Raw genomic sequence first — 11165 nt, 5'->3', positions numbered from 1 at the left:
AACCAAATAAAAAACAAGTTTTTTTTACATTGAAAAGATACAAAATTTTAGAATTTAAATCTCTTTAAGTATATTTATCTCACTTGTTTTTATTATATTTGATAATATAATATAAGATGTTTTTATAAAAATATTTTTAAATTAAAAATATATTAAAATATTTTTTTTATTTTTAAAATTAATATATTAAAATCATCAAAAAAATATTTTAAAAAATATTAATTTAAATAATTTTTAATAAAAAATTAGTTTGAAAAGTAGATTCAATCATAAAAACAAAAATAAACTAGCATATGAATAATGATTATTTTTTTAAAATATTTTTTACTTGAAAATAAATTAAAATAATATTTTTATTAGTTTTTTACATCATAGTATCAAAATAATTTAAAAATTTATAAAAATAATTAATATAAAATATAAAATTAATTTTTTTAAAAAAATCTTGACGTGAATAAAGAGTACCTAAGCATTGAATGAAATGGTGTGACGATGACAGAAAGCAATAGATGGCTTTAAAATGCTGCGACCAAGCAGTAGATGGTGCTGGCTTAAGCTGAAGGCCCTCCTACCCCTTGCCAATTGATAAGGTAGCTTCGATCGTTTCGTGTTTACTCTATAGATAAAAAGAAAATCGATCGAATATATTAAAATTATTAAAAAAAAATTTAAATATCATCGTGGATGTCACTGTTTCATTAGCATTGCTGACTTTTAAATTTTTTATTTTGATCACTAAATTATATATTTTTTAAACTTTACTTTTTCATGTGATATTTATAACATTTTATATGTTTTTTGTTCTCTTTGCATGTTATTACGGATTCAAGGGTTTTGGTAGAATTTCAAATTTAAATTTGAGTCAATTTGATGAAATAAAATTTAAATTTATCATATTAAAAATAATTAAAAGAAGAAGAATCAAATAAAAACAAAAATATAATGATTTTTCTTATTTTCATGTGAAAAAAATCATTTTCTTTCCAAAGGTTTTCATTTATGCATTTCTAGTCCTTTTAATTTCAGAAATTGACAGTTAGATCTTAAATTTTATTTATTTTATATTTAATCCTTGAGATTTGAGAAAAAAGAAAAGGTTATCAAGAAATGGGGGAGAAAAAGTGTCAATGAGGCATTTTTTAATTCATCTTGCTAAAAAGAATATATCAAAATATTTTTTAATAAACTCTTTTTTAAATAGATGTATTCTCATAAAATATTTATAGTGAAATTTTTTATTCTCACACTTCATATGTGGACATTAAATTTCATCTGCACTAATATTTTTTGAATTAAAAAGTATAAAATTAATAAAATTCTCAACCTTTTAAGGATAATTTTGCCTATACAATATTTCGGGTGAATCTTGATATATGCAAGAATGATCGTCCATTACTTATGAAACCTATATAAAAAATCATAGTTTAAAAACCTGATCTGGTGGCCTCCTCAATCCAAGACCCAAGTTCTGGATTTTGATCGGGTTACTTGGGTTAATTTTTTTAATAAAAAAAATCAAAACAATGTCATTTTAGGAAAAAAAACAAAAGTCAATGAGTGCAACCGGATTTTTTACTGAGTATCAAAACAATGTCATTTTAGGAAAAAAAAACAAAAGTCAACGAGTGCAACCGGGTTTTTTACTGAGTTTTGCTGGGTCAACTAGGTCGTCGGGCCACCCCAGGTTTTGTCTTTCCCTATTTTTTTTTAAACTTGACCCGATTCCAGCCCCGGGTTGACTCGCTGAGCTAGACTGAGTTTCACAATCATATAAAAAACAATATCTAAGTGATGCAAGCGCATTTCAAAAAAATAAATAAAACCAACCACTCAGGCTACAGCCTTGACTAGGTCTAATAAATTAGTTTTATTTTAATTAGATGATAAAGAAAGAGGTGACGTAATGAACCAAGTTTTTTATATATAAAAAAGATCATGATAACTTGAAAAAAAAACGTTTGGAAGTGCAAAATTGGATAAAAATGGACAAAAAAGATTAGCCCAAGTCAATTCAATATAACATGATAAATATGTAACCTGGATTAACGCGCAAAACTCATGGCTTAAGCCATGTCATCGAGATAACCTGACTGAAAAAAAATTAAAAAAAAATTATAAAGCCAATGTAAAAAAATAATTTCAAACAATGTTATATAAAAAGAAAATAGGCTAAAAAAGATGTTGACATGTGTTAATTTTTCAAACTTGTGATCCGAGTTATTAGATTAGAAATACCATATATGGAAAAATCATGAAACACAATTCACAACATAACAAACATTGAATGATGAAATTAAAGAAAAAATCAATTATATAAAAGAATGTAAAAAAATAATAATTAAAAGAATAAGGATAAAAATCAAAATGAAAAAATACAATAATTTTTTTATTGAAGAGTAAAATAAAAAAAATTAAACAAAAAAACTAAAAACTGAAAAATAAAAATTAAATTAAAAAAATAATATACCATAAATTTGTTTAAAAATAAATAGATGGTTTTCTGGGAACCATAAAACGTTCCTTGAGAGTTTGATTTATAAATTAAAAAAATAATATACCATAAATTTTTTTAAAAATAAATACAGATCGCGATGATGGTTTTCTGGGAACCATAAAACGTTACTTGAGAGTTTGATTTTTTTTTTTTTGTTGGAAATGGATAAGGGAACAAATGATCAAGGAATTCGATTGCTCTGAAACCTGCGAAAACTGCAACAACTGAAGGTTGGAGATTTTCGGCAACGTGTTCATCAAAGGATCTTGCAGCGAAACCCTAAAAAGTAGAGCGAGGATCTTCGCCTCTGTTGAAGAAGCGAATGAAATGTGAGATGTAGTAAGTATTGCATAGATATGATTTAAAGTTAAGAAGTTTTTTTCTTTAGTTGGAAAGACAAAAAATAAAATAAAAAAATAATAAACAAACCTGATGTTATAATTCCTTCTTTCTTTCTTCAGGTCCATGGTTGTCAACCAATATTCTTTTTCAAAGGTTGCATGCCAACCCAAAAACATTTCTTTAAAATGAGCCGAAAATTTTCTTAAAATGAATTCGGGAATGAAAAGGGGTGATCGTAATCGTTAAAGTTTGATGTGATTTGCTTTCTTATAAACACTTTCGTTCCGACTTTAGATCGATGATTGCTTCATGTTTTGCAACGGTGATAGCTAGCTTGTTTTTGCAGGAGTAAAAATTTCTGGTCTTGTAGAGATTGCCTTGTTAAACGGACGCAAAGGAGACTAGGCCTGGCAGATGCTTGGGTTGCGGTGAGAATGTTAGAAAAAAAATGAAGAAAACAATTGTAAAAGGATGTGGAATAATGACAAGAGAAATAACAAATAGATACTTGAAGCTTGTTGCTTGATCATTGTTCCTAACAAACCAAACGGGGGAAGGTCAAGCATGAAGTGTTCCTCCGTAAATGTTTTTATATGCTCAAATCTTAATAAGAGTTTTAAAAAGTTCAAACGAGATATTGGAATTTCGAATAAAATATGAACAAATGTAAATGCAAAAAGACTCATTTGGTATAGGAATTGCATAGTCAACAAAAAGTGTAGCAAGATATGGATAATTATAAGGCATTATTTCAGAATTAATAGAATTATAAATGAAAATGTTAGAAATATTTTTAATGAAGAACCATGATCCATATAAAAAAAATTTCTTGGACACGTGATAAGTAATTATTTTGCTGTTCTACAAAAAAAGCTCGTCAACTCAAGATTTTTAGTTGATTGTATATTTACAATGCATAGATTAAGAAATATAAGCAATAAGATTAAAAAAAAATTCTCTCTTCATAGCTAACAAGAAATATACATCTTCATTTTATAATTGCCTCCTTAATTAAACCTCAACTATTCTCACTTTAGCTATATACTATCTCTCTTTCGAAGGGCCGTGATATTTGTTAATTATCATGGTCCGTATAGCACGAAAATAGAGGAAATTGCATGCGCTTAATAGTAAAAGGGCACCTGCTTTCGTTGATGGGGAAAATAATTAGGGGATAATTAAAAAATTGTCTCTCAATATTAGATCCTGTAAATATATGCGCTTCAATAACCTTTGTTGATGATTGAGGACGTCGCTATAAGCCTTGTACCATTGCATAGCCATATTGATAGATGTAAATCGCAGAGGAGCATGATAAGGATTCCTATCTTAACACAAATTGATTAATGGATTTAATAGGATATAATAAATCTACATCGTCACTGTCAGAAAACGATGTGCATATTGAATCAATGCTTAGATGGATCTTTTTTTTTGCTAGATATCTTATCAAGGATGAAATTGTGTTCTTCTTTGGTGTTACAATGGCTAGCTCTCTAACATATATAGTTGGTGTTAAGGTTGTCGTTGGTACATCCACTAAACAGGTAAAACAGTAATGAAACCGGATCATTGGTGGCTGGCGGAATAAATTCTTTAGGATGTAACATATTTCTCCGTCACCAACACGAAGAATCCATGTTGCAGAGGCCTGCAGTGACTTTTTTTTGTTCAGCGCTTGAATTTGTGTTCGAAAGTCTTATAATTTCTTTCAATGTAAAAGAGAAATTATAGGTGATTAATACTATTTATCAGAAATTAATTAGTGAATTTCTCCGTCACCAACACGAATAATCCATGTTGCAGAGGCTCGAACGATGTCTTCTCTTTTTCCACCTGGAACAATAGGTGATTAATACTACTTTTCAGAAATTAATCACCACCTACCAGAACAGTTCTCTCGCCAAAAGAACTATCTTGTTGGTTAATTATGCTTTGTATTGCTTGTGACATCTCTCAATGTTCAAACAAATGCCTCGAAGCAACATCTGTTGTTCATAGGGGCTTCATCTCATGCTATGAGTGCTTCCATTTCAAGAGGCCTTGAAAGATGAGTATTTTTATCTTTTAATCTCAGGTATAGAGTCTTGAAAGAACCTTAAATTTTGAATGGGCAGTTTAGCCTCTTGGCAGCAACAGAGATGTGATTCTTGATGAGGCAAAAATCAGCCCTTCATAATGTATTTTATTTTTGACTCTATGCTATAATCTATTTATTTAATTTTCCATCATGCCCATGAACGAGAGAATGACCATTTTTTTTTTCGAAGGACCACATCGATAACACAACCATAAACTTGTTTTTGAAGATGGAAGTTGCGTTATGTGATCGAGAATGCCATAATTACACTCTTCCTCCAAGACCTTGTTTTTAAACTCCACCATCAGCCTATCGCCAGGCATCGGTTAGCCGTGTTCACCCTGAAGAATAATTAAAATGTTATTCCAGCTAATATAGAGCATAATTCTGAAGCTTAGAATAAGATAATTAATGCAAGTTTGGCATAGAAAAGGATGCTTCCAAGTCTGCCGTTATATCATTATGCATCTGCCTCTGAATAAATTTTGAAAAACGATATTTAGGACCAGCAACTTTGTAGAAGAGGACAAAAAGTTGTCTTAATTGTGGGGATGTAGTTGTAGCAACAGCATCGTCAAATGCTTTTATCCATTCCTCGTCATTGCCTACCTAGAAGGCCTAGTGCCTGGCAAGCCAATTAAAATGTTCGGTAAACAATTTCAAAAACTAATTTAAGATTATCAAAACTTGTTGGATCTCTTACATGGTTGAGGAGTCTCATGAAATTAATATAGATAGCTCACCAACAGCAGGATGAACATATGTGATTCTATATACACTTCCACCTCTTAATTACCCTTGAAGACCACTCTTTTTAGCAAGGATCTCTAACATGTTTAGATAGGAATTGTGAATAGTAAAGAGATCGGTTAATTCTATCAAACTTATTCCTTTCAAACCATTCAATGAGCATGTTTTATATATATATATATATATATATATATATATATATATATATTTGTGTGTGTGGTCTTCTAAGAACTGAATTTAGTGAACGTTTTGCTGAAAATACAACATGATGATGCAGAGGTAAATGAACTTATAAATGTTCAACTGGTAAACCTCGTAAAGATGGATAAAATAACAATTAAGAGAAGCCTAAATTTCATCATGATTATTTTTTTTTACACAATCAATCAACACATATCTGACCTGCTCAAAATAGAGAGCGCTAGGTGTGCATGGCCATGCAAGGCCAAGCCGGCCATCCAATAACCTCTTGGTTTTTTTTTAAAAAATTAGATATATGAACAACGCGCCATCCATTTAATTAAAAAAAAAAAAAAGACAACACATCACTTATTATTTAGATTTTAGCTGCTTTCAGTTTCCAAAAAACTAAAGGGTCCAATTTTTAGGATTTGAAGAAAATATTTTTAACCTTTTTTCATTTGAAAATATTTTAAAAACATTTTATATATCTTAATAAATCTATTTTTAACCTTAAATCAGCCTTTAATCATGCAAAACATGAAAATTCAATCCAAATTAAAAAACTTTCAAGGTTTGATCTATTTGTCTAGTGAGATAAAATACAAAAAACATTTTAATAGAACTTCTCTGATCAAATAAAAGTTATTAATACTAAAATCAATTTTTTTGTTGCTCAAATGTGGCCAATTAACTACTTTTTTTCTCGTTTTTTTCTTTTTAGGCCTCATTTGTTTAGCAGAAAGTGAAAACCACTTTCCAAAATTTTTTGCGATTGTTTGTTATTAAAAAAATTGGTCAATAAAAAATACTTTCGAGATAAAAAAAAATTCAGCTTAGTTTCCAGGAAAGTATTTTCTTTTTATTTTGGACAGAAAACACTTTCTAGAAATTGTGAAAAATTTAAAAATATCATATTATTAGTTGATTTTAACAAATTTGATGCTCAAACTTTTGATTGCTATATATTTTATTTTGATTTTTTTTTCAATTTTACCCCCTTAAAATTTGATTTAGTTTGATTTTTATATTAACTTTGATCCTTATTTTTATGATTGTTATTTTCTTTTCTCTAATTATTTTTTAATTGAAAGTTTTTATCTATTAAATTTGATTTTCATTCTTTTTATTTTTACTTATTTTATTTGAGATAATTTATGAAATTGTAATTATTATTATTTTAATTTCACTATCTTTCAATTTTTTATTTAATAGATTTGATCTTTATTATTTTGATTGTTATTTATTTTATTTGAGATAATTTATGAAATTATATTTTTTCCAATATTATTCTCATTTAACTTTTTTTATTTGTAAGATTTGTTTCTCATTATTTTAATAAACTTGAAAAAAAATATATTAATAAGTTATTTTCTAGCTTATTTTCCATGACATAACTAAATATTGAAAAGTGTTTTTTAATTTATTTTTCATGATACTACCAAACATCAAAAAATAATTTACTTTTCAGAAATTTACTTTTCAGAAATTTACTTTTCAAGAAAACTATTTTCTAAAAAAAAAAAAACTACATTTTAGCAAACAAACGAAGTCTCAGTATCGTTTTATTTCCACAAATTCAAGGACTGAAACATGAATAAAATAAAACCCTGTGTTAAGTAATGTAATTATCAACAAAAAATAAAAATTAAATTCAAAAGAAAATTTTATGAACATGGGTGAAAACTTTTAATTTATTAGTTTAATAATTAGGTTGAAATAAAACATTACTAAAAATTTGACAAATATAAACAAAAATTTACAAATCCAAAATTAAAATTGCATAAGAAAACAAAAAAATTGCACTTTATATGTACTTTAACCTCTGATTCTTTAAAAAATTACCCCCAATCAATTCATCCTCTTCTACGCGCTAAACTAAACAAAATAGTTTGTAGGGTTAATAATAAATCAAACAACATACAATCCTTCTCTTCTCTGCATAGATTAAAATAGCCCTAATAAAAGTTGTTAGGGTTAACATATGAAAATCAATTTGAGAGAGAAATAGTTTCAAAAAATGTGTTTGATAATTTGATGGTTTATCATTTCAATAAGTTTCTCATATATTATATATGAAAGTGATTAAATCATTTCATTGGGTATGAGAATTTAGATTTATCAAAGATGTAAAATTTAATTTCTTAAACAATAAAAAAACTAAATTATAAAAAGCTTGATGTAACCATTGCACTGCTATATTATAATGGTGTCCACCAACTATGAGATGCCATATAGTAGCATAGTAGCATAGTAGCATGTAAAATAAATTGTCATATGCGTGTGTTAATTATAATGTATAATATTTATGCTATCATAAACTGAAGCACAAAATTGTCTAACTTTATTTATTGGTCAAGGTGCACATATGATAAAAACTTGCATTGTGGTATAAGTTCAAATTTTTAAATTTGTGGAGAAAAGTTTCTTCATCTTTGTGTTTGTTTTAAAAGTCAACTTTACATAATGTGTTTTATTTTTTTTACTATAATATTCAAAACTAGATTATTGACTCGTAATATGCTGGAATTAAATTATTTTTTAACGTAAAAAGAATATCCAGGTATATTGCTAATTTTTTTTCTAACAAACACTAAATTAATTAAACCATGTAGAGGATTGACCTAGTATGGCCTAATCAATTTAGTGAGTTTAAAGACAACTTAGCCAACTAGTAACATTGTAGTTTGATTTAAGAAAAAAAATCAAGATGTTATTTTTTTTAAATATTAAGACAATAATATATTGGATCAACTTAGATTAACTTACCAAGTCCACAACCCTAATCATAAAACCATGATAACCCAAACAAAAAACAAATCAAAACAAATTATGAAATCTAATTTCTAATGAAATAGAATGTTAAAGGTGAGATTGAAAAGTAAAATTAATTAAAAAAATAACCTAAGTCAACCCCGGTTACTTGAAAAGATTATAATCTCGATCATAAAACTAGGATAACCCCATAGAAAAAAATCAAAATAAATTATAAAACTCAATTCTCAATCAACTCAATGTTGAATGATGAAATTAAAAAAAATCAATTAAGAAAAGGACAAAAAAAGATCGCAGACATCCCAGGTTAACTTGCTAAACTTGTGACTTGGATCATGAGATCGAAATAATCTTATAGAAAATAAATTAAAAAAATTACCGGAGACAACTCGGGTTAAACTACCAAACTGTTATCTAGATCATAGTTTTGAGATAATCTCATATAAAATAAATTAAAATAAATTATGAAGTATAATTCATAATTAATCCAATGTTGAAAGATAAAATTAAAGAAAAAAAATTTAATTTAAAAAAAACTAAAAAATAACTTGAGTCAATATGAGTTAATAGCTAAACTCGCGACTTAGATCATGAGACTGATATAACATAAGATAAAATAAATCAAAATAAATTATGAAGCATAGAATTATGAAGTGACTTGGGTTATGAAATTGGAATAAACCATTAAAAAATAAATTAAAATAAATCATGAAAATAATTGAATATTAAATGATAAAATTTAAACTGAAAAAAATTATAAATTAAAAAAATATTATTGAAATAAATGATATTTTGTAAGGTAATGTATTACAAAAAAATCATATATTTTATAGATTAAAAAATTATCCACCCTCTCTCTTTTTCTCTTTCAAACCTCCACGAATCTAGTCGCCACAATCTACTAGTGCAATACCTTTTACAAGGCTTAAGCTTCCCTCTAATGGTTCCCTGTCTTGTCAAACTTTAATTTTTTAAGTAAACAAACTCATCCATTAACAACCAATTTATATCTTAAGTTAAACTATTAAAATTTATTTATAGTTTTTTTTTATATTTCTTATATATTTAAGTGTTTTATTTGTTGTATAATTGAGTAAAATTTGTATTTTAGGGCTTGTATAAATGAGTTTATTTTGAATAATTATTAACTTTGAGATTATAACAAACAAAAATTAAAATTAAAAATATCAATAAAATAATTTATAATACCCTCTAAATGTCAACGAAATTTTCCGGCGGCTCTGTCCGATTTTCTGGTAGAGTGGCAACTGCCAACCGTGGTTAAAAATTTGGCTTGTAAAGAATCCGTCGAGCATAAAAGGTCTGCGTGCATGGGCGCCGTTTCTAACTCTTCATATAGAGGAATTTGATGCCCGTAAAAGGACATTTTGCTCAAACAACATTAATGAAAACAATTGTTTCGGTTTTGAACCAGTTTAACGTTAACCACATGTCATGAATTGCTATAATTTTGTCAAATTCGTACTGTTTTTTTTTTTTTTTTTTATATTAAGTCGTCACTTTTGCTATTACGTACATATTAAGATCCTTAGTGTATTTTGACTAATCTTAAGATATGATTATTTATTACAAAAACACGTATACAGGCAGATCAACTATACATTCAACAAGAAATTAACTAAGACGCCTTTTATATTTACATATATTTGAAGGGATGTTCAATGCATCTTGAAATAAAGTAATCACAAAGATGAAGTGAGAAGTAAAAAAAACACCACAAGCTCTTTCTTAAGCGAAAGAGATCAGGGATTTTAAGGGAAGGAGGGTTGTAGAACATAATTGGAGCCCAAAAAGCAGAGAATTAATAGGTGGTGATGGACACCATCTAATCAACTTTTGCCAATGACAACCATATAAGATTAGATAAGCTAATTAATTGCTGTTAAATAATGAGTGATCGTCGCTAACACACGATAGCAAGGGCAAATAATATACAAGAAAACCCACAAAACGGGAATTCATGCAAGAAACGGGGGCGGTTGCAACGCGGCTCTTAACCAAAGAATCAAACAGAAAACAAAAGGGTAGAGAATAGTGCGAGGATATTATCCATCCATTCTTCCTTCCATAACTTTAATAAAGATGGACCTAGCTAGGAAAAGGCTAAACCATGCATTATAGGATAGGTTAGCATACTGACACTTCATTAATTAGCCTTGATTATGCTCTTAGATCCACATTAATCTTGTGATGATGATCAACAAGATCACAATCATCGATGATAAACACACTTGCCCATCATCCACTCAGGCCGCCTCCCGTCGAGGCCCAGCGACATATCAAGGGTCCCCACAAGACCCAGAGGAAGAAAAGGGAAAACACAGAAACACTCTGTGGTGCACAAAACCCCACAGTAACCCATCACCTGGAAAAAAACAAAAAAAAGGGGGGGGCTTACCCACGTGACAAGCTGTGCTGGGGTAAATCGATTGGCTGAGCCTTTATGTCATTGTACGGAACAAGACTTGACGTGTCTCTCGCCTTGTACGGACCGAGGGTATGGTGTCCGATTAGGTGCCCAAG

This window comes from Populus euphratica, unplaced genomic scaffold (assembly GCF_000495115.2).
Source record: "Populus euphratica unplaced genomic scaffold, PopEup_1.0 scaffold48.1, whole genome shotgun sequence".
Lineage (NCBI taxonomy): Eukaryota > Viridiplantae > Streptophyta > Magnoliopsida > Malpighiales > Salicaceae > Populus > Populus euphratica.
Note: the sequence above shows the minus strand (reverse complement) of the source record.